The sequence below is a fragment of the Bubalus kerabau genome, chromosome 10, assembly GCF_029407905.1.
Source record: "Bubalus kerabau isolate K-KA32 ecotype Philippines breed swamp buffalo chromosome 10, PCC_UOA_SB_1v2, whole genome shotgun sequence".
Lineage (NCBI taxonomy): Eukaryota > Metazoa > Chordata > Mammalia > Artiodactyla > Bovidae > Bubalus > Bubalus kerabau.
Genome location: NC_073633.1, coordinates 54,324,608 through 54,347,303, shown reverse-complemented (window position 1 = coordinate 54,347,303; position 22,696 = coordinate 54,324,608). Strand labels below are relative to the sequence as shown.

At 42.9% G+C, this 22,696-nt stretch overlaps 1 protein-coding gene and 1 long non-coding RNA gene across 8 annotated transcripts in view; both read right to left on the bottom strand.

Moving 5' to 3' along the window:
- RORA (RAR related orphan receptor A) overlaps positions 1-22,696 on the bottom strand; it is an 816,521-nt gene that overhangs the window by 305,274 nt on the left and 488,551 nt on the right. The gene's annotated exons all lie outside the window — the stretch shown is intronic.
- LOC129621374 (uncharacterized) lies at positions 545-22,235 on the bottom strand. The gene is made up of 3 exons (XR_008699264.1): positions 17,361-22,235; positions 16,811-16,902; positions 545-15,602 (listed from the first exon to the last, which is right to left on the bottom strand). It is a non-coding gene; the product is annotated as an uncharacterized LOC129621374 (long non-coding RNA).

Sequence of the window (22,696 nt, the reverse complement as noted above, 5' to 3'; positions counted from 1 at the left end):
AACAGGCTTCTAGCAGAAACAAATTTTCACAAATAAAACGTAGTTGGCATTATGCATCTTTATTTTCCATAGATTCCTCCTGTTGGCCTTCAACAAAGAAGGATGGAATTTTTAGGTGAGTCTCATCAGATTTTCCAAAAGGCTAATAAATGAAATGAGGGGATTCCAGGCAAAATAAAGTCTCTAGGAGGCTTTCTGACATGGATCTATTGAAAAATTCCAGTTTTTCTTAATTTAAAATTTAATGGCAGTAGACCCAAAGTAGTCAGACCTTGAGGTGATGGTATCATAACCTCATGGTATCATATCAGGCTTGAATAACTCAAGACATAGGCAGTTGTGTTTCTATGAAATGACAAGCTCAGGTTTTACCTAATTTGGAAAAGACCCTGATGCTGGGAGGGACTGGGGGCAGGAGGAGAAGGGGACGACAAGGATGAGATGGCTGGATGGCATCACCGACTCGATGGACGTAAGTTTGGGTGAACTCTGGGAGTTGGTGATGGACAGGGAGGCCTGGCGTGCTGCGATTCATGGGGTCACAAAGAGTTGGACATGACTGAGCGACTGAACTGAACTGAGAAAGATTACCAAGAATTTAGCCAAAGGAGTGCATGTTACTGCATCTAAACATATTTAAAGATTATGTAAAATGTGTGTATGCACGCACACACACACACAGAATGAATAAGTGTCTCCAGCTGCTGCTAAGTTGCTTCAGTTGTGTTCTATTCTGTACGACCCCATAGATGGCAGCCCACCAGGCTCCTCTGTCCCTGGGATTCTCCAGGCAAGAATATTGGAGTGGGTTGCATTTCCTTCTCCAATGCATGCATGCATGCTAAGTCGTTTCAGTTGTGTCTGACTCTGCGAACCTATGGACAGCAGCCCACCAGGCTCCTCTGTCCATGGGATTTTCTAGGCAACAATACTGGAGCGGGTCTCCAGCTTGCTAGCATATGTATTTACTCCTATTACTATGACTAGGTCAGCCTGCACATGATCTAAAAAAATGTCCTTTTTCTTGAAGTGATTGTGGCTTTGTAGCTATGTATTTTGCAACATCTACAAATTCAATACCAGCTAACTGCTACCCTAAAATTGTGTCTCCAAGAGAGACACTATTGGTGTTTTGTAAAGCGCTGCTGCTTCCCCTCTCTCTCTGTTAGACATGGTCTAATGGGTTTAGAAAATGACATTCAAGATGCTGCTTTGCCAATTAGAACTTCCGCTACCTGATTCTTGAAGGACATAAGCATGCCTAATTGTGTGCTCAGCCATTTTATTAAGTTGTTTTGAGTGCTGAAAGTCTCTTAACCTTCAGAGAGACCCATATCCATAAAAAATAAATGTTTTGAGGGAAAAAAACAACTGGAGAAAAAAAAAAAAAAGACACTTAATTCCAAATGGAGGTTCTATTCATTTCCGAAACACACAGAATTTTACTAATCTACCAAAGCAAAAGCAGCCTACAGACTTGCACAGATATTTTCTGCAACCTGTCTTGACAATGTGGTAAGTGCTGTTCTGGGTAGCTAAGGGGGAAAGAGAGCATTGTCTTGCCAGGGGCAGGACTTACTCCCAAGCCATTTTTTGATAGTGAGAGATGAACAAATAGGACTTAGATGTATCCTCTCCCCTGGATTAATTGGTCCTCAGGCAAATTTAAATCTGGGGTCTTGGACTTTTCTGATGATGATGCAGTGGTTAGGAATCTGTCTGCCAATGCAGGGGACACAGGTTCAATCCCTGGTCCGGGAAGATTCCACATGCCATGGAGCAATTAACCTCAACTACTGAGCCTGTACTCTAGAGACTGTACTCTGAAGCCCACGCACCCTAGAGCCCATGTTCCACAACAAGAGAAGCCACTGCAAAGAGAATCCTGCGTACTGCAATGAAGAGCAGCTCCCACTCTCCACAACTAGAGAAAGCCTGTGAACAGCAATGAAGACCCAGTACAACCAAAAAATAAAAAATAAAAAAAACTAGGGTTCCCTACCAGGGAAATTATTTCATGCAAGGAAGAGACTTCCTCAGTATCAAACTCCTTCTCTTTAGCTTTATTTTTTAAATTTTAAAGTAATTTTAAAGTTTTTATTGAATTTGTTACAATATTGCTTCTGTTTCCTGTTCTGGCTTTTGGGCCTGGAGGCAGGTGGGATCGTAGCCCCCTATCCAGGGATTGAACCTGCACTCCCTGCAATGGAAGGCAAAGTTTTATTCAATGGACCACCAGGGAAGAGCATCCTTAGCTTTCTTTTAGAAAGTTTCTTTCTCAAAGTTTAGGAGGTTACAGAGTATGTTAAACTCTTGAAAAGTCCTGAGGCAGAGGAAGACAAGATAGGCTGCTGCCAACCTTCCAAGGCAGCCCATTATTAACCAACCCCAACTGGCACCAATACTATGGGTCCTCATGTGGGACACACTTAGTGTGATCACAATCTTGCCTCGGGAAGCCCGTGTGAGGACACAGGTCAGATGGTAGCTCCCTGGTTCTCTCGCTCCATTTCAGAGATGTTTCCTATAAACTTTGGGAACACTGCCAGCTCTCTCCGGACCTGCCCCTCCAATTCTAGACCATCCACGTGTGTTTCTCACTTTGGGAGGCTTTTCTGTTCTGCTCTCTACCTTCTGGTTCCAGTGCCAATCACCACTCTCCCCCAGCCACCCCCCTCCCCAAAGGCTCTCCGAGGCTGCTCCCTTTGTGATTGGCATCTCATTAATGAAGAAGGGCTGGTGTCTCTCTCATTACAGTTACAGTGAGTGAGAGGACCTCAGAACTAATTTACTTGCTCTCACTAGGGAAGACACTTCCTTCCATCAAGAAGTTCACTTTCCTGCTGCCTGTGGCAATAAAAGAACCCGTTTTGTTTTAACATTAATAAGGTGAGAGAATAGAGAATTTCCAAAAGAAATTAGAAAGGCAAGAGGGTAGGTGTCGGCCCGTGTAAGTTTCCCAAAAGCAGGCCTGATGCTGGAGTTCTGAGAGGGAGTTTGACTCGCAAAAATAAGGATGACTCTAGAAAGGCTGGCAGGCAGATGAGAAACTAGCCTCTCAGGGAGTGTGGGATGCAGAGCAGGAGATGTGGGTTCTAGTCCTGGGTCCTACGTCCCTGAGTGACCTTCGCTCAGTCTTTGACTTCCTCCAGTTTTCTGTTTTATTTTCAGTAAAACACAGGGAATGAATAAAGTGATCTCTTAGGGTTCTCCCAACTCTGAGATTTTAATATTTTATAAATGAGCCTCTGGACTATTTAAAACTTTTTTCCTGTTTGGAGTGAGTCTTTATCTCTGGCAACAAATTAGAAATTCCTCCAGAATTAAAGAGCATGGAATGGAAATCATTTGACTTCTCCAGCTGAAAAGGTCAACTAGATTCAGAAATGTACTCCAAGCCTGCACCGTCTACGTGGAAATCTAATTAGAGATCATACTTCATTGGCTGAAAGGGATCAAACTTATCCAAGCTTTCATCTAGATATGTATTTTTTTTAATTACTCTGAGTTACTAATTCATTTATCTTTTGACTTACAGGAAACCCCACTCATTGATAAAGCTCCGCTTTGACACTCCTGCTCACATAATACACCTTCCTTCCCCAACACATTACTTTATGATCGTGCCCCTTTATCATGTGTTTAAAATGCCTTGTTATTTAAGAAAGCATAAAAGGGACATCTTAAAAAATGTGTTCATGTAGCTGAGATGACTTCTGTGCCTGGAACCAGAAGTGTGCCCTCTTGATGTCTTGCCTCAATGAATGGAGGGCAGCCTAGAGATCATTACTGCCAAAGACAGCATCCCGTGTAGCCTTGATTCTATCTGAATGGGCATGTGGATGTTACATTTCAATATGGTTGGCAAAGCAGTGGAAATCAAATGCTTACATTAGGCAAAGAATGGGAAGACCCTCCAATCTATAGCATATTTCTAATTCCGTTCTCTCTTGCTGAAACAGGCTATTGGAAAATAGGAGAATCAAGTTTACAGTTTGATTTTGTACCTTTGATATCTATGGGTTCCTGCTCCCGAGATTCCCCACTGAACCCAGTGAAAATTAATCCCATGGGTACCCACTGATTTTGGCCTGGGAGAACTTGAGATCACCTTAGAATCACGGTCTTCCTGTCATTCTCCAAACTCATACCTACTTGTACCAGTTCCTAAGTATTGCCCTAGGGTACTGACAACCTTTTCTCCTACTTACAGTTTCTGAATGAAATTAAAACTAATCCTCTCTGGCTTGGCTAGGTCTTGTGCAAGATTCCCACACCCCACAATCAAGGCCTTACGATGTGGTGGCAGAAGACAGAGCCAAGCCACCACACCTCCATCACGATGTGGACAAGGATCTTTTTTTTTTTTTGATCTCCTGTGTAGCAGCTTTGAAAACCTGAGTCACAGAACCTCACTTATGCAAATCATCAGGTTCTTCTTCTCAGCTAGGACATCAGCCCCTCCATTTCAAGGGGATGAGCAAGACATGAGTGCACTTAAGAATAAAGATTAAAATCTTCAGCTTTCCCCCCAGAATCTCACTAGGTTAGGGTGTCCTGGCTTCACTTTCACCTATACCATGGGGCTGTACATCTTCTAATGCTGGTATTTTACTCTGCGAGTAAGAAGAATAAGAAGAAAAAAAAAGAATCAAAGGCAAGAAGGCAAGAGACAGGGGACCAATTTTCAGGTCATCCTTTCCTTCTTAAAAGAAGGGATTTGCCTGCAGTGTCTGTAATTTAGAAGGTTTTAATGAGTGGCTTCTAAATTATTTATTACTCATCGAAAGTCGTAAACATCCCTGCCTAAACCATTATGAAATTATCTGGGCAGGAGTCAAATGGTTCAAACATTTGGCACTTTTTTAACTGGACTGTTGTTGAAAACAGCTCTGATCTGTGAATAAAACTTCTTTTCCTTCCTCGTTACCCAGGATTGTGTGTGAGCATGGGAGTCTGTATTTGATTACTGACATGACATAAGGCATCTTAGCTTTGTAATTTGTTCTTTTGCAGACTCCGACTTCATAAGCAAGTCCAAAATTAGTAAAAAAAAAAAAAAAAGATAAAAAAATTTAAAAAGCCATCAGCAGAATATACAAACTGGATATTCAAGCAGAAGTGTTTGAAATGCCTGAGCCTCCTTTCAAAGAGCTTCCCGCTGTCAAGCCCAAACACCCAGACAGGTAGACTGCTGTGAAATATGTAGGCGATGCCTGCTGCCTGATTTTCAGATGGCGAGCAGGCATTTGAAAGCATCAAAGTTCCCTGTATAGATGTGTGTACATTAATCCCGGCTCCTCTGATCTCCACACTCGCCTATTGTAACTTGCTGTTTAATAGATGGTCAAACTTTGCCCTTCATAGACTGCATTTTTTTTTTTTTTTCCCAAGGATCTGCTTCTCTCCCAGGAGCTTCTTGCTGGGGCCGAGTTTTAAAAGTTTTTCATTCCCGGGCTTGTGCTATGGCACTGGGTCACCCTTTGAATTCTGCACTTTTGAACACCTCACTTGTTGGCTGGCTTTTCCTCACCCTGGTGCTGGTGTCTGTATGTGGCTCTGCTCAGAGCTCTCCAGCCATGGAGCATCCGCCATGAGCCAGCCCTGATACAAATCATTAACAGCCACAGCCCTCGCCCTGTAGGAGCCTGTAATGTGATGGGAGAGAAGAGACGGACATCAAAGGCCATAAACTGGCAGCCCACAGGTCGTGGATGGCCCACAGAGCTGTTTTGCCTGCACTGTGTTTTAAATTCGGATTAGTAGCCAATATATATAAGAAAGTTGGGAAATTTTAGTTAGATGTCTGTACTTCCAGCTTCTCCTGGAAAATTGGAAGATGTGATTGCATGGGGCTTTCTACCTGCATGTGGCCTGTTTTAGATGTTCTTTCTCAACTCAGGTGAGCGACAGATGACATTAAGCACCTTAGACATGGCTGCCTTGTTATCTTTATGTTACCCGCTGGGCCACTGGCCTTTTGAGTTGGTGACCCGTGGTAAGGACACACACACAAAGGCAGATAATGATAACTGGCGTACTTGGGAAACACCAGCAGATGCTAAAGAGATGTCATCTCATTTAATTGTCCCAACACATCGACAAGGCTAGGATTCTAATAATGCCTTCCCTGGTGGCTCAGTGGCAAAGAATCTGCCTGCAATTCAGGAGACCCGGGCTCAGCCCCTGGGTTGGGAAGATCCTCTGGAGAAGGAAATGGCAACCTACTCCAGTATCCTTGCCTGGAGAATTCCATGGACAGAGGAGCCTGGCAGGCCTCAGTCCATGGGGTCGCAAAGAGGCGGGCACAACTGAGTGAATAAAACACACAACACACAGGATTCTAATACTCATTTGGCACAAGGGAAAATTGAGTCTCCCTGCTCTTAAGTAATTTGCAGTATTTCACACAGCTGATGAGTACAGACTTGGGTGTTGGAACTAGAGCTATTAGCTTTGAAGCACCTTTCCAATTAGCAATGCACACTTCCTGGGAAGGGTGTACCAAGAGCTCTTGGAGCCACCCTCTCTTCTCTCATTCTCACTCAGTGATGCTAGGGCTCAGCCACACTTAACTTCTCACTGTATCCCAGACAGTCCATATCATTTTACCTCTTCCTGCCTTTGCATAGCCTTTTCCCTCTGCGTTGAATGCTCTCTTCTTACCTTTCCTTCTGGACTTGGAAATGCCTCCCCACCTTGCAAAACCCAATTTAACTGTCAGGTCCTCTGTGAAGGTTTTCATGAAACCCTGAGTCCGTCATTCTGACCTTGGACCTCTTGCAGCCTCCATTCTTATTTTTTCAGTGTCCTATGGTAGAAGGTCAAAGTCTCCTCTTGGGTGACCGCCAGGTCCTTAAAAGCAGGATAGTATCACATTCATCCCTGCACCCCACATGCCTAGCACAGGTGCTTGATATGCAGTAGGTATTCAACTCAGGGTGGTCTATGGCATGGAGTGAGCTAAACCATACACCTGTCCAAGTCTCCCTGGGGAAATGAACTTAACTTGGAAGGGTCAACAGTACATTTCATGTATGCTTTAGTTTATATTCTCCTGCCCCATCACTGAATGCTGACTTATCCTCCACACTCAACACTTAACAAGACTGCCACTCACTCTCCCGGTGTCAGATAGCTGTACACAAGCACTACTTTCAATACCCAGATAAGTTTATCAAGTGGCTTCAGAATGAAAACACATTAGAAACTTGCTGGGTATCACGTGGATAATGAGAAACTGGCATATGTGCACTGCAGGATCATGACACAGCTGTAAACTCAGTCAGGAAATGACCGATGCTACCAAGAGCCTGTGAAGATATATGAAAGGATGGCAGGTGTGACCAGGGGTGAGCTGAGGGCTGGCCAAACATCTCTTTCCCATACCCATACAAGTATGGGAAACTCTGAATAGAGAGATTTCCCTCCAAATCATTGGCTTCAACTGACTTTCCCAATTTTATTCTCTACTCCCATACTATCTCTGAACATGTAAAATAATCATCTTGACAGCAAACCACTAAAGGCCTCATTAAATAACTTATGGAATAGCATAAGCATGGAATAAACCAAACCAGAGCCCAAAGCTTAAACTCCATCTCATGCCCGACTTGTAAGTAAGTGGTAAATTTAAGAGCAGACACACAGACAAAGCAGGAAGGCTGGCCTTATAAAATGGATTTGTATTCTCTCTAATGAACTCATCACATGTAGACAATGAGAAAGGAATGACCAGGCAAGAGGGAAGAGTTGACTTTGGCATTGAACTATTAAAGGTGAGAAACATGTCTTCTCACAGAAGGATTATTTCAAGAGAGGATACAGAGGAGAGGCAGTAGTGTGCATTGAAGGGAGTTGTAATCAGCATATTTTTGTTCCTCAACCTGAGCAAAGCTTCATTGAATGTACACTCCAGGTGTGGCTATTCCTAAAACATAAACAGAGCCTGAGGAATTACGACCAACATCATCACCAGGCCACTGATGCCCTCAGTATCATTGGATGTATGGTGGATTGGTGTATGGCACAGATCATATCTTTTGAATTATTTTTCCTAGTGTTAAGGGAGGGCAAAGAAAGTCCATTCTTTTCCCTTAGTAACAGATTCTTAACTGTTAGTGCTGGAAGTAAAAGTACAAAGGGAAATTAGCTTCCATGATCAATATTTGTTAGGCAAAATACTCTTTAATTGAGTTAGCATGAAAGTAAATGTGCAAACTGCTATTTAAGATAACTGTCTTGATAAGCTCTGTGCAAGTACAGTATGAAGCAGAAAACCTGTTAACTATTTTGTTTCTTGTTTATTCACCAAGATCAGGTGCTCTTAAGGGATGGAAGTCTGGGAGAGAGGAATCTGGAAGAGTGATATCTTGAGAAGTTTATAAAAAGAAACAAAAAATCTACTCTGTTGAAATGGTGAGCTGACATCTGAATATGTAGACCAATATTTGGTTAGGATTTAGGGGATGATCTTCGGTCAGTTCAGTTGCTCAGTCGTGTCCGACTCTTTGTGACCCCGTAAATCGCAGCACACGAGACCTCCCTCTCCATCACCAACTCACGGAGTTTACTCAAACTCATGTCCATTGAGTCCGTGATGCCATCCAGCCATCTCATCCTCTGTCGTCCCCTTCTCCTCCTGCCCCCAGTCCCTCCCAGCATCAGGGTCTTTTCCAATGAGTCAACTCTTCCCACGAGGTGGCCAAAGTATTGGAGTTTCAGCTTTAGCATCAGTCCTTCCAGTGAACACCCAGGACTGATCTCCTTTAGGATGGACTGGTTGGATCACCTTGCAGTCCAGGGGACTCTCAAGAGTTTTCTCCAACACCACAGTTCAAAAGCATCAATTCTTCAGTGCTCAGCTTTCTTCACAGTCCAACTCTCACAGCCATACATGACCACTGGAAAAACCATAGCCTTGACTAGATGGACCTTTGTTGACAAAGTAATGTCTCTGCTTTTGAATATGCTATCTAAGTTGATCATAACTTTCCTTCCAAGGAGTGTCTTTTAATTTCATGGCTGCAGTCACCATCTGTAGTGATTTTGGAGCCCCCAAAAATAAAGTCTACCACTGTTTCCACTGTTTCCCCATCCATTTCCCATGAAGCAATGGGACCAGATGCCATGATCTTCGTTTTCTGAATGTTGAGCTTTAAGCCAACTTTTTCACTCTCCACTTTCACTTTCATCACGAGGCTTTTTAGTTCCTCTTCACTTTCTGCCATAAGGGTGGTGTCATCTGCATATCTGAGGTTACTGATATTTCTCCCGGCAATCTTGATTTCAGCTTGTGCTTCTTCCAGCCCAGCGTTTCTCATGATGTACTCTGCATATAAGTTAAATAAGCAGGGTGACAATATGCAGTCTTGACTTACTCCTTTTCCTATTTGGAACCAGTCTGTTGTTCCATGTCCAGTCCTAACTGTTGCTTCCTGACCTGCATACAGATTTCTCAAGAGGCAGGTCAGGTGGTCTGGTATTCCCATCTCTTTCAGAATTTTCCAGTTTATTGTGATCCACAGTCAAAGGCTTTGGCATAGTCAATAAAGCAGAAATAGACGTTTTTCTGGAACTCTCTTGCTTTTTCAATGATCCAGCAGATGTTGGCAATTTGATCTCTGGTTCCTCTGCCTTTTCTAAATCCAGCTTGAACATCTGGAAGTTCACGGTTTATGTATTGCTGAAGCCTGGCTTGGAGAATTTTGAGCATTACTTTACTAGCATGTGAGATGAGTGCAACTGTGCAGTAGTTTGAGCATTCTTTGGCATTGCCTTTCTTTGGGATCAGAATGAAAACTGACCTTTTCCAGTCCTGTGGCCACTGCTGAGTTTTCCAAATGCGCTGGCATATTGAGTGCAGCACTTACACAGCATCGTCTTCCAGGATTTGAAATAGCTCAACTGGAATTCCATCACCTCCACTAGCTTTGTTCGTAGTGATGCTTTCTAAAGCCCACTTGACTTCACATTCCAGGATGTCTGGCTCTAGGTGAGTGATCACACCATCATGATTATCTGGGTTCTGAAGATCTTTTTTGTATAGTTCTTCTGTGTATTCTTGCCACCTGTTCTTAATATCTTCTGCTTCTGTTAGGGGATGATCTTAGACTAACAGAATTAACATCCCTTGAATGTACCAGTCACCAGGTAAGAAAAGTAAATTCTTTCTTTCTGGTCTTTCCAGGAGTCAGATATTGATGGTCCAAACCCTAACATAACTGGCCTGATTCTCTGAAATCTGAGGTTGTTGAGAACCATCTTGAAAACTTACTATGAGCAGTTTATATAGAACTCAACCATCGAGCTTCCCTGGTGGCTCAGTGATAAAGAATTCACCTGCCAATGCAGGATACACAGGTTTGATCCCTGGTCTGGGAAGATGCCATGTTCTGTGGAGCAAATCAGCCCACGTACCATGATGACTGAAGCCTGCGCCCTGACGCCTGTGCTCTGCAACAACAGAAGTCACCGCAGTGAGAAGCCCACACACTATAACTCAGGAGCAGCCCCCACTTGTCGCAACTAGAAAAAAAAGCCTGCACGCAGCAACGAAGACCCAGAATAGCCAAAAATAGATAAGTAAATACATAAAATTATTAAAAAGACAAAGACCTCAAACAGTCCAGCCTCTATCCTCTGGGCCTTCTCTGAAGAGGCTAGTTGGTCTTTCTCCTTCTTCTCTAATAATAAACTACCCAGTGTCCCCCTCAAATCTCTCCCTACTGTTTCCTAGCCCCTGCATTTTTCAAGCTTCTTTCATTTTTCCTGTGTATGCTGACTCCCTAGTTCCCCTCTACTAAATTATGCGCTATTATTTCCACAGCCTGAAGAACTCACAGCTGAAGCATTATTTCTAACCTTATTTTGTATTCCTAGCATGTGCTATAACCTGTTTTGAGTTTTATTTGCAGCCAAGATGCTGACACAGCTCCAATTTTGTTTTCCTATTTTGATTGGGTAGGAGTGTTCATTACTGTGGTACCAGGGTACAGAAGAAAAGTCATTTTAAAAAGCACAGTTTATACCTCCGTTAAGGGACGTTTTGTTTCTGAATGCTGCCCATTAATATTCTTAAAACTACAAATGTTCAAGAAATAGATGACGTGTTCTTGGAGGAAAAAAAAAGATTTTAATTAAAACTGAAAATTGTAGTGGTCCAATATCAATTTCCTATCATGTTTTTTTATGTCAAGCTTAAACAATTTGCCTGCAATGCAGGAGACCTGGGTTGGATCCCTGGTTGGGAAGATCTCCTGGAGAAGGGAATGGCAACCCACTCCAGTATCCTTGCCTGCAGAATTCCATGGACAGAGGAGCCTAGCAGGTTATAGTCCATGGGGTTGCAAAGAGTCAGACACAACTGAGCGACTTTCACTTTCACTATTACATCAGATCTCCTTTTTACTTAACTTTCCAGCACACACAGGCAGGTGGAGAAAGCCTAGAAGTTGGGCGTTTGTCAGAAATGATGTTTTCAAAGCCCAGTCCCAGCTCGACATTAATCAGCCTTCCTAGGGTCAAAATTCTTCATTAGTGATACTGTTGAATTTGTGGTAAATGTTAAGGCACATCTTATAACCAGGTAATTACCTTATAACCAGTTAATTCATGCATTTCACCTATAGGGAGTCCCTTAGATGGGGCATGATATTTCCACTGAGCGTTCCCAAAAAGAAACATATATGATGAGTAAGGTTTCATAATACCTCAGGTCTTTATATTTGATTTTTAGACTTCATTTTGGAAGAGATTTATCCTCATGAGCTTCTTCTATTTCAAAACTGGGTGACCTGGTAAGATACACGATACCACTTTCCCCCGAATTTTAGATACATAATGAAGAATTTCTCTATAAGTATGTCCCATGCAATATTTGAGGTATAAGAATTATTCTCTGTTCACCTAAAATCAAAATCTAACTAGATGCTCTGTTTTGCTTTGTGTGTTTTTCTAAATCTGACACCCCTATCTGCAGTGTGTAAAAAGAGACAGGCCTCATCTCTTAAACAAGGACTTCTAAGCCTTTCCTTCATACGCTGACTCTGACTCTTTTCTCTCTGCCTTCTTTTCTTCTATATCCGAGCTCTCCTCCCTCCTCCTGTGCTCCATTTACCAGCCTCTGAGTTTGGGTTATTTTTCCATCTGGAAAGCCTCCTTTCCTTCTCTCTCCCTGGATTATTCAAAGGTACCTCTTCCGAGAAGCCTTCCAGGAACACCCAGCCAAAAGTAACCTCTGGCCGCATTTAGGTTCAACTTTCTCTCTGGACCATACACTGATACCTTTTACACGTGAGGAGCCTGAGTAATCATTTCCCCTGTATGTTGCACTCTTTCTACAAAGGCACAAGCTCCTGGGTGAAAGCAGCCTTACCTTATCCCTTTTTGTATACTTTATAGGGTCTAGCCCTAGGCTTTGTGGTCAGTGATCCCCAGATACCTAGTGGTTTCAAAAGTGACTGTTGATTGTCAGAGTCCATCCCGTCTACAGCTTCCAGTCTGCTCGGTTTCTCGCATGCAGGGAAGGCATAGCACCTTCTCCACAGTATGAGCCACTGGCCACAGTGGAAGCCCTCGCACACGCATTCAGCTACAGGCATGATGAAAAGTTTCATGGCCACACCCATTTCATGGATTTACTCATGGACACACAAGTAAGTAATGCAAAGCTCCGTCTTCCAACGTCAGATGCCTCATCTGGGAGAAGGTCTTGGTACCCACCTGCCTCCCAGGTCCTAAGGATACATGTGATCTTGGAAAAAGACAGGTAACATGATGTCTGGAGTGCATTTAGTGATGAGGATAAGAACACAAGATAAATGTCTCTAAAGTATATACTGTTTAACCTGGATGTTTGGGTTTCTCAAGAGGATTTCCAACTTAATGCCAGCATCATATCTTCACATCATGACTGACAAGATGTGTCCTAAAAGTGACACAGGTGGAGAGAAAACCAGCTAGACAGCATGTGCCCGGCTAAGCTGGGGTCCTGTGACAGTCCCTCGGAATTTACACTCACAAGCTATATCGCACAATGGTCTGGATTTAGAAATACTCAGAGAAGAAAATTCTAGGAAGAACACAACAATAATACTGGCTTTAACTGTCTTGGAAAGCTGTTTTGTTTTCATTTTTCGATTCTGCTTTTCTTTGTATGCCTATTGGTCACTACACCTCGTGGGAGCCATTAATCATCTCAAGAACCAGGGCTCTTGGAAAGGGTGGCCAGGCAACAGGTGATCTGCACACCTTGTTAGGAACTTGCTTTCCTTTTTTGCTCTGGTTTCCTTGCTGCAAAGACAGAGGGGCTTTCATTTACGAGGGAGCCATACAGTAGGGTGAACGACCCACGGGGTAGCTAAGCCAAGACGGCCCAGTGCTCTCACAAAACCTCCTGTAGCCACTGGATGGGCAGGCTGTCTGTCTGCTGTGTACCTGCTCCTCATGCCCACATTCCAGGCTCAGTGAGTGGAAATCTAGTCTCACATCCACACCACAGCAGCACATTAAAATGTCTTCGATTAAGCCCTGGATTAGCATGTGCCCTGACTTTATCTTAATTGCCGATTAAGATTAATCCCTCTAGGGAGTTTTCCAAGGCCGCTCTATTACCGTGGGGTGAATCACTGAATATTTGGGGTTGTGAGTGCCATTTAGTTTCCTTGGACTAAAATAGGAGATCCACACTCTCCCAGCCTCAGAGGAAGGGGCTCTTCATTGTTCTCTGAAAACCACCCCGACAGCTCATTTGCATCTAAAGTTTAGGGGGAATGAAGAAGCCTTGATCCATCGTGACAGGTCTATGCGAGCTGTAGCACAGAAAGCCATAGGCTTTAGGGTGGTCTCTTGGCTCTAAATGTCTATGGTGAATTTTGGCCTGACGAATGATATTCTAATCCACACAGTTTTGACTTTATTATTCACAGTGACTTGTTTAAACATTTTTTTTCCTCCTCTTTTTCTAAATGGATACACATACTTTGTCCTATGAACTGTCTGAGGATAACGTGTATACATCTTGGTCCTTGAGCCTAAATGCTTCAGTGTCTTTCTTAAGAATAGAAATGTTCTCTTACATAACCACAGGTATCAACTTCATAAATTACATGGCTACAATGAACTGTATCTACCCTATCAACTCACTTTGAAATCGGCTTCACTAAATAATAACAGGGTATCTGTTAAGATCTGGTTACAAAAGAGAGGTGGAAAGAAATAATGTTTTCAAGGAAGAGTAAGAAAACTCTTTACCTTGAAGAAAGAGAAATGAGAAACAACCTGCAGTTTACACAGCAGCAGCAGAGTCAAGACAAGCTCAGGAACTCAGGCAGTCAGCTTTTCTGTCCTGCTAGAGTCTCTCAGACTGTTCTGCAGGACCCCAGGGTCACGGGCGCCCTTCAGGGGTGGGCGGTGGAGGGCAGCGGTGGGCGGAGTGGCTGGAGTTCTCTCCCACCCATTGCCTCTGTCTTTTGAAGGAAAGAAAAATGCTATTGCTAACAAGCATTTCAAAACTGGTCATGAAGGAGCACATGTAGTTAAATAAAAGGCCAACAAGGCCAACCTCTGGCCGTTGAATTGATAAGAGCTTAAGGAGTCAAGGAAGAACAGGTCAGTCTCGTCTCTGCAAACATTAAGAGACATCCGCCCCACCGGACTTGACACTGCCCTGTCTAGATATGGAGACTTCCCCAGTGCAGCAGCCAAGAAATCTTTTTTTTTTTCCTTTCCTTTTTATTGGTGTGCTCAGGCATTTGTGTGGTGTGTAATAAAAACTTGATGATAGGGACTTTTTGGTGGTCCAGTGGTTAAGAATCTGCCTTCCAATGCAGGAGGCACAGGTTCAATTCCTGGTCGGGGAACTAAGATCCCACATGCCATGGGGCAATGAAGTCCACTTACTGCAAGTACTGAGTCCACAATTAGAGAGAAGCCCACATCATGATGAAGAGTCAGGGCACCGCAAGTAAGACTCACCGCAGCCAAAAATAATAAAGAGATTAATTTTTAAAAGATGACAGCTGTACCTATTTCACATCCTTTCTCTTAGGTTTAAGATGGTAATTGTTTATGAAATGTTGTGTGGCTATCTGGGGAGGCATATATAGGCGCATTCAGCAGCCATGGGAAGGCCACTAAAGCGGGACACAGCTCAAAGGTCCTTTCATGATAGCATGTACCTCTGGCCTGACTCCAAACTGAGAAGCTGGCTGATACCGGTGGCCATGACTTTTGAGACTCCTAACAGGGCAATCCCCTGCTTTATACACCAGAGAACCTAATCCTGTTACTGCTTGGATGAATCAGCTTTTTCTCAGAGTACATGGGTCAGATGAGTCTATGTAGTGCTTATCAATGTCAAGGTCAGCCTTACTTTTCTTTCTCAGATGCACTGCCCCCTTTCATGATGTCTTCATCTGAGAATGTCTTCATTTAGGAGCCATTACTGGAAACTGCTCAATTCTGAACAGCTAACATCAGAGATCTCAGGAGGATCCTAGGAGGCCAACCTCCTTCTTGGATCCTCCACCAAACACACCTTTCTAAAGACTCTTCCTCACATGGTTGTTGGCATTCCTGCTTCTTCTTAGGAGAGTTTACTCCTGGAAAAGAGAAAGTCACTCCCTCATTTCCTTCCTTCACTTACTGACCTGAGAAGTCACTAGTCACTAGCCTTAGCAGCACTTGGGAGTTCCAATGGATGTACCCCTGTGAACGTCACTCAAATATCTCACAACTCTCATCTTTCTTTACACTGAAGTCCCGAGAAAGGCCACAAAACTGTTAGTAGTATTTCTGAATGGACAGAAGTCATTTATGGTCTCTAAGTGTTCTAGTCTGCCCCCTCCCACAGTAATCCTGTTTTCATCCTGTAGCAGAGCATAAAAATTGAAGACGAAGTGCTCTCTCTCTTAAACCCACATGATAGCCATGTTCCTTAGATTCTGTTACAAAACAACTCTTGGCTTTAACTGGAAACTTGAAAATTTAGGGTAATTGTAGTATCAATTCATGATTACTCAACACATTTCCTCAACTTCCTTTATGACTGATATTTTGAGTCTATTACTGTAACATTCTCTGAATAAAGTGTGTTGTCCTGAAACAGTGGGGTCTGAGACACCCCACACCTCTAAGATTTCTCGTCTATGAATCACAGGGTTGCCAAAATATCTTTCCCCTCTTCTTTCAATCCCTCTCTCTTAAACTCCCTTCACTTCTACTTCCTGGATCTGCCTTCGGCATCTGCAGTAACATGACTCTAAACGAATGGGATTTCCACGTTATTCTGGTCTGAGCTGCAAATGATTAGATTCCCTACCGAGCCCTGATGGCAGTATTACTAGGCTTTAACTTGATGAGACTGACTTTGTTAATAGAATTCTCTCTTCTGCTGTTTGACTATGTTAATGTTGCTAAAAGAAGAAGAAGAAAAAAAAAAACACCAAAAAACCTGATTTTCCTATATGTAAGCTATTTTCAAATTTACATGAGGGGTTCTCCTAACAGATCTGCAGTCTTCTTCCTATGGAGACACTAAAATTACGTGTTTGTTTTTCTCCCTATCTAAAAACCAATATCTTGTGAGGCACTCCACGAGGAGCACTTAGATTTAGTTCTGATCAAAAATTCCTCTTGGATATTTCTGTCCTAAGCTCGAAGACCTCTTTTCCTACTTTCCCTCTCTGCTCTTCATCCCTCCCTTATTACCCTTACTCAAGGCATTTGTGTACACAAGCACACACACGTGCACATGTGTACACACACATACACACACACACACACACACACACACTTCATTTGTGCTTACCTTGGAATAGATCTGAGCCAACATATTCCCTGGGGGTCCAGTGGTCTCTTTTCCTATTAATGAACAGTATGTTGTTGCAGATTCATGGAGGGCTTAATTGAATAAACATAGAAAGATGAATATGCTTATGGGATATCAAACCTCCTTAGGTTTAAAGTTACTGACATAGAAGAATGATCTTGTGCAGCATCCGTGTTCTTTCACGGTTGGGACATTATGGAGTACAATGTCACAGGGAAAATGTTGCCTGCATTGAGCTTCGACTCTGACTCCATCTTCTCCATCCCCAAGTGCTGGGGGGAGGCGTCAGATTTGCAGATGTCAGCAATGCCGGTGTGTGAACTAGTTCAACCTCAAATTCTGTGGCTTAGTCCTTATCGGTGATTCGACGGGAACCTGAAACTTTGTTGAAGGGGAAGGCATTTTGCTAGCTCAGTGAGAAGTTAGTTCAAACAGCAGCCAGGATATTGTGATCATCAACAAGCTTGAGGTGGAGGGACTCAAAACTAACTTGCAGGAGTGAGCATCTCCCCAGCCCCCAAACTCATACCTTCCCGGTCACTGTTCTGCTCTCCTTCCCTTGACACTTTCCATACATGCACTTCATACTGTGTCCTCTGCATTTCCAACCCCACACTCATAGGCAAAAAAAAAAAAAAAAAAAAAAAGTCCACAATAAGAGAACAGAATCAAATTCAGCTGGTAAATCAGACAGTTGACTTTGCGATACGATTTAATAGGGACTGGCCCTTAAGCACCTCCCTCACTGGCCATGCCCTGGGCCTGACTCCAGTACTCCTCTGAGTTAAGGAATTAACACCACGAATTCCACCATCCTGAACCTGTGGGAGGCATTGCTAATCAATCACAGAACTCTTTCTCATTCCTCATACTTCAAGCAGTCACCACTAATCCACTGGAGTTGACATGGCATCTGAATTCTATTTACCTTCCTAGATTAAGGCAGTGAGAAAGCCTGGACTTCAGGGGCTTACATTTCAGCTCCACTACTTAAAAGCAGTGTGACTTTGGCCAAGTTATTCTATGCCTCAGTTTCATTAAGGGCAAAATGAGGACAATTAGAGCCTCTTTCTCATACGTTTTGAGTATTAAATGATTTAGTATTCTAAAATGCTGAGAACACTACCTGGCCTATCTCAAAAGGGATGTATGTGTTTGCTATTGTCATTATTGTTCAAATGCAAATATCACTCAGGAGGGAAGTGTTACAGTGTATTATCGCATTCCCTTCATATTAAATGGGTCTGTCAGACGGCTGGCTAGGTAATCTCCTAATAAGGTCTTTAGGAGGAAGAAAATAGAGTAGGGCAACTCTGTCCCAGCCTTTGGAGATGCCAATGGATGCCAGGTGGAGAGTGAAGGGCTGAGGAGCTAGGAACACAAGCTGAGAATTGAGTGAGTGCTGGGTAGAAAGAAAGGAGGGAGCATTATATAATTCACAACCCAGCTTTCTTGAAACACATCTGTTTTCCCGGCTCCTTTTAAATTAAGCAAACCAAACCCGGACAGCAGAGCTTAGATCCCCAGCCTAAAGGTTTGCAATCAAGCCACGGATGCAAAATGCAGAGACAAGTTCTGGGTTCTCAAAGTTTGGGGTCCAGATCTAGTTGGGACAGTAGAGAAATTGTAAATACTCTGATCACTATCTGCACCAACCACTGTCCAAAGGCTACATCTAGACAGTGAAATCACTGTCTCTGGATTAATGGTCTATTCTCAGCACCGTACTTAAACCAGCAATTTGCCTCCCCTTTATCTGTTCTTTTTCCTCCTTCCCTTAGCTCTTAACACATTCTAATACAACTATATCATTTACTTATTTCTCATAGATTTTGCTAATTGTCTTCTCTCTGTAGGAATAGAAGCAACTCAAAGGCATGGATATTTGTCTGTGTTGTTAATATATTCCTAGTACCTAGAATTGTGCCTGGTTGATAGTCGTGAGTAAATATCTACTATATCAATGAATGAATGAATGTTGTTAGTTCTTAAACACAGTTCTCCATGCTAAAACATTGGAGCCCATTTAAGATGGTAGCAAAACAAGACCACTCAAAACAAAAACAAAGTATAAGCATTGGCATAATTTAGTCCTCTCTAAAAAAGTATACTGTACTCCAATTACTTAAGTGAAAAGCTGAAAGGGCAAACAAATAAACAAACCCAGAACATTAACTCAGGAGTAAACACATATGCCTGAGTTAAACACAGAAAAATCTCCTTCTTCATCAGGAGAAACCTCATGATATCATAGAAAATTCACTAGCCTAGATATAGGGAGACCCTTGTTGAAAACCCAGCTTGGCACAAACCAGCTGTGACCACAGACAAGTCACTCTTCCTCTCTGGGCCTCAGTTTCTCCATCCACATTTAGCTTGATTCAATGCAAGTATTTAATGAGTGCCCACTTAATCACCTCTAGTCCTAAGATGACATAACCCTATCCAGTCCCACTGGATACTAAGATGCTAAAATAGCCTACTATCTAAATGTGATCATTCATGGGTGAGAAATTTAAGCTGCATCCCCTCCCTTCATCACAGTGGATGAGGGGACTTCACTTTCACACAGACCTCCTTACTCAGCAGAGCACACATGTACTCAGAGAGGCCAGGTGCTGAGAGCCCCTGGTGCAGCTGAGTCCAGCGTTCACCTCTTAATCGGCACTTTGAGAGCCAAGAATCCAACAGCAATCTCATGAGCACAGAGGATGAGTCCAGTGCCGATAGTCAAGGTGCTTACGGAACTGCTGAGCCAGGGGTGTGCCCGTGCTCTTTCGAACAGCTTACAAAGCATCACAACAATGTGAGTGGGTTTACCACTGTCTTACAAAAGCACATCTGGAGGATCTCCGTGTTCGCCTGCACCCATGAATATTGAACCCAGAAAACTAAATCGATTTGCTGTTTAATCCAACAGTCAATACGAGCTGCTGTATAGACTCGATTGGCTTAAAACTCAAGCCAGCGCCTTCGGCAAGGAAAGTCGAATGCAACTGTGCAGCCTGGTATTGATACACACCACAGGTAGTTGTAAGAAACAAATATCCCAAACTGTATTTGGTGGGAATGGTCAGCACTCAGTGATCGATGTGGCTAATAATTTTTGATCTTGCTTACTGAAGAGCTGAGCATGGGCTTGTGAATTTCACGGTTTAGGAAAATTCTCTAATGGGATATGGTTAAGATTTTGTTCCCATGCATAAATATTCCTCTTTCTGCCCCTATTCTGACAGAAGGGTTAAACATCCCCAGCTCCTAAGAGCCACTGCCCATGAATGTGCTCTCTGTCACGTGTTACTCTGGCATCAAATCTAGCCCCATAGCATAGCCCAATTACCTGGTTGTAGACCAGTGTCTATATTTCACTGTTTGGCTGCTGAGTGACAACAAGATAAATTAGAAGAGCTAGAAATTAAATTATACTGAGTATGCTTTAATGCCTTATGTGTAAAGCCTCTGCCTGGCAGACTATCTGGTTTCCTCAGGGACTTAATAATGGCAGAGGGGCTGAGAACAAAATTTTCTGAGAACCATCTCCCTTTACCAAAGAATAAAATCCTCTCCCAGATTTCCCATTCCTCAGTTCTAAGAACCGCTGCCTGCTTCTTTGCATGGAAGGTGGCTATTCTTCTCCTTTTGCTTCAGGATTCCTAACTTAGAGCCTTAGAAAAAACACAGTGTCTAATGATCAAAGGGTAGCCATTTTCAGGGAATTTGTCTTAATTTCATTACATTCTGCCTCCCCTTTGGGGGCTCAGTGGATTGTGAACTGTGCTTTGAGTTTCAGTTTGGACACACCCCAGAACTCAAAGTAAAAATGATATAGGCTTAATAACAACTTCGAAGGAATCCTTTTCAAGTTCAAAGTAGAGGGTAAACATTAATTAATCAGTTCCCCTGCCAACACCGTGTGAGGTATAAACTACTAGCCCCATTTTATAGATGAGAACATTTAGAGTGGAGAGTATGAATGACCTGCTCCAAGTCAAGGTAGACTCTCGTCAGTGAAGGCATGAGCAACTTGGATCTTTGTGCACAGTAAGGGCATGCAAGACTTTTCTCATTCACAGAAATTGATGAAAACCCCATCCCAGGCACGGGCATCTGAGCCTAGCTCAGCCAATCGATCTCCTGCCTTGGTCAGAATAGCAACTCTCAGCTCAGCATGGCTACTACCAATTTCTGCCCTTAGTTTTCCGGCCAGAAGGGACTGCCTTCCTCTAACAGAACTCAAAGAAACTCAGATCAGAGTCTCACCAATGGGTCATTTAAATGACAAAGCTTGTCCAACACCTCCCTCTAATAAGACTCCCTGAGTTTTATTAGCCTAGCTCTGCGATGGAAGTTGTGTTCAATCCAGGTTGCTCACCACACCTTGGACCTGCAGCCTAGGGAGGTGTAAGCCAGTGGCTGGATTATATAAGGGAAATGCCTTTTGGCACAAGCAGATAGGTGGGTGCGTGTGTGCTCAGTTGCTTCAGTCGTGTCCAACTCTGCGAATCAATGGACTGCAGCCCACCAGTCTCCTCTATCCATGGGATTTTCCAGGCAAGAATACTGGAGTGGGTAGCCAGTCCCTTCTCCAGGGTATCTTCTCGACCCAGAGATCAAACTTGTGTCTTTTATGTCTCCTGCATTGGCAGGCAGGCTCTTTACCACTAACGTCACCTGGGAAGCCCAGATAGGTAGGTAGATACATAGTTAGGAAGAATACAGAGAAACAGGTCAATACATTTTATAACTTTTCACTATATGAACCTTTTGGCTAATCTTGGTCATCTACATCTGCTTTACAAAGACCAAGCTGGTGGTCACTTTGTGGGAAGCCGTATAAGGTTTTCCATAAGATAGTCCCAGCTGTCAGAGCTTTTGATGACCCTGACGTGGTTCCATATCTCCCCCATGCCTTGCCTTACATTGATGAGCACTGATAGTATTTCTGTTGACAAAACGTTGTGAAATAGTTAACTGAGTCCTTGGAAGAATTCTCTTTCTAGTTCATAAGCACCAAGGGGTTTTGCCTCACAGAGGGTGGCGACACTAAGATTTCAGCATTCCCTCATCAAAAACATGTGGATACATATTTTCCAAAGCACTTGGAGGTTTCCAGCAAATCTTTATACATCTCACAAAAGTACCTTCAGAAGCAACAACAGTCATCCTTCACAGAACACACGTGAAACATATCTGTTCCATAGGGAGATGGTAGGAAGAAGAGCTTTAGATGAACCATAATGAATATGGAAATTTAAGGGAAAACAGAGGGAAAGAAATTTCTTTACTACCATGCTGGGAGTGGAAAACTTTAGCCTAGTGGATCTCAACCCTGGCTGCTTATCAGAACCATCTGGAGGACTTTTGTAAACTCTCATGTCTATTTCAGTCCTACTGAATAAGCTTCTCCAGGAGTAAGACTAGACAGGGGGATTTTTTTTTTTTTTTTTTTTTTTTTTAAGCTGTCTTCGTAATTCTGCTGTGCAGACAAGTCTGGGAACCACTGGGCTGGTCTAGGGAGTACAGTGTAGACTATGAACACCTATATGTGAGTTACATCACCTGTCAGGGAACACACAGATATTCCTTTAAAAAGAATTGGGCAGCCACTTCTATGTGGAATCTAAAAAATAATACAAATGAATGTATACACAAAACAGAAATGGACTCACTGACATAGGAAATGAGCTTACCGTATCCAAAGGGGAAAGAGGAGAGGGAGGGACAAATTAGGAGTTTCGGATTAACAAACTACTACATGTAAAATAGATAAGTAAAAAAGATTTACTATATAGCACAGGGAATTACACTCAGTCTCCTATAGTAACTTATAATGAATATAATCAGGGAAAAAATAACTGAATAACT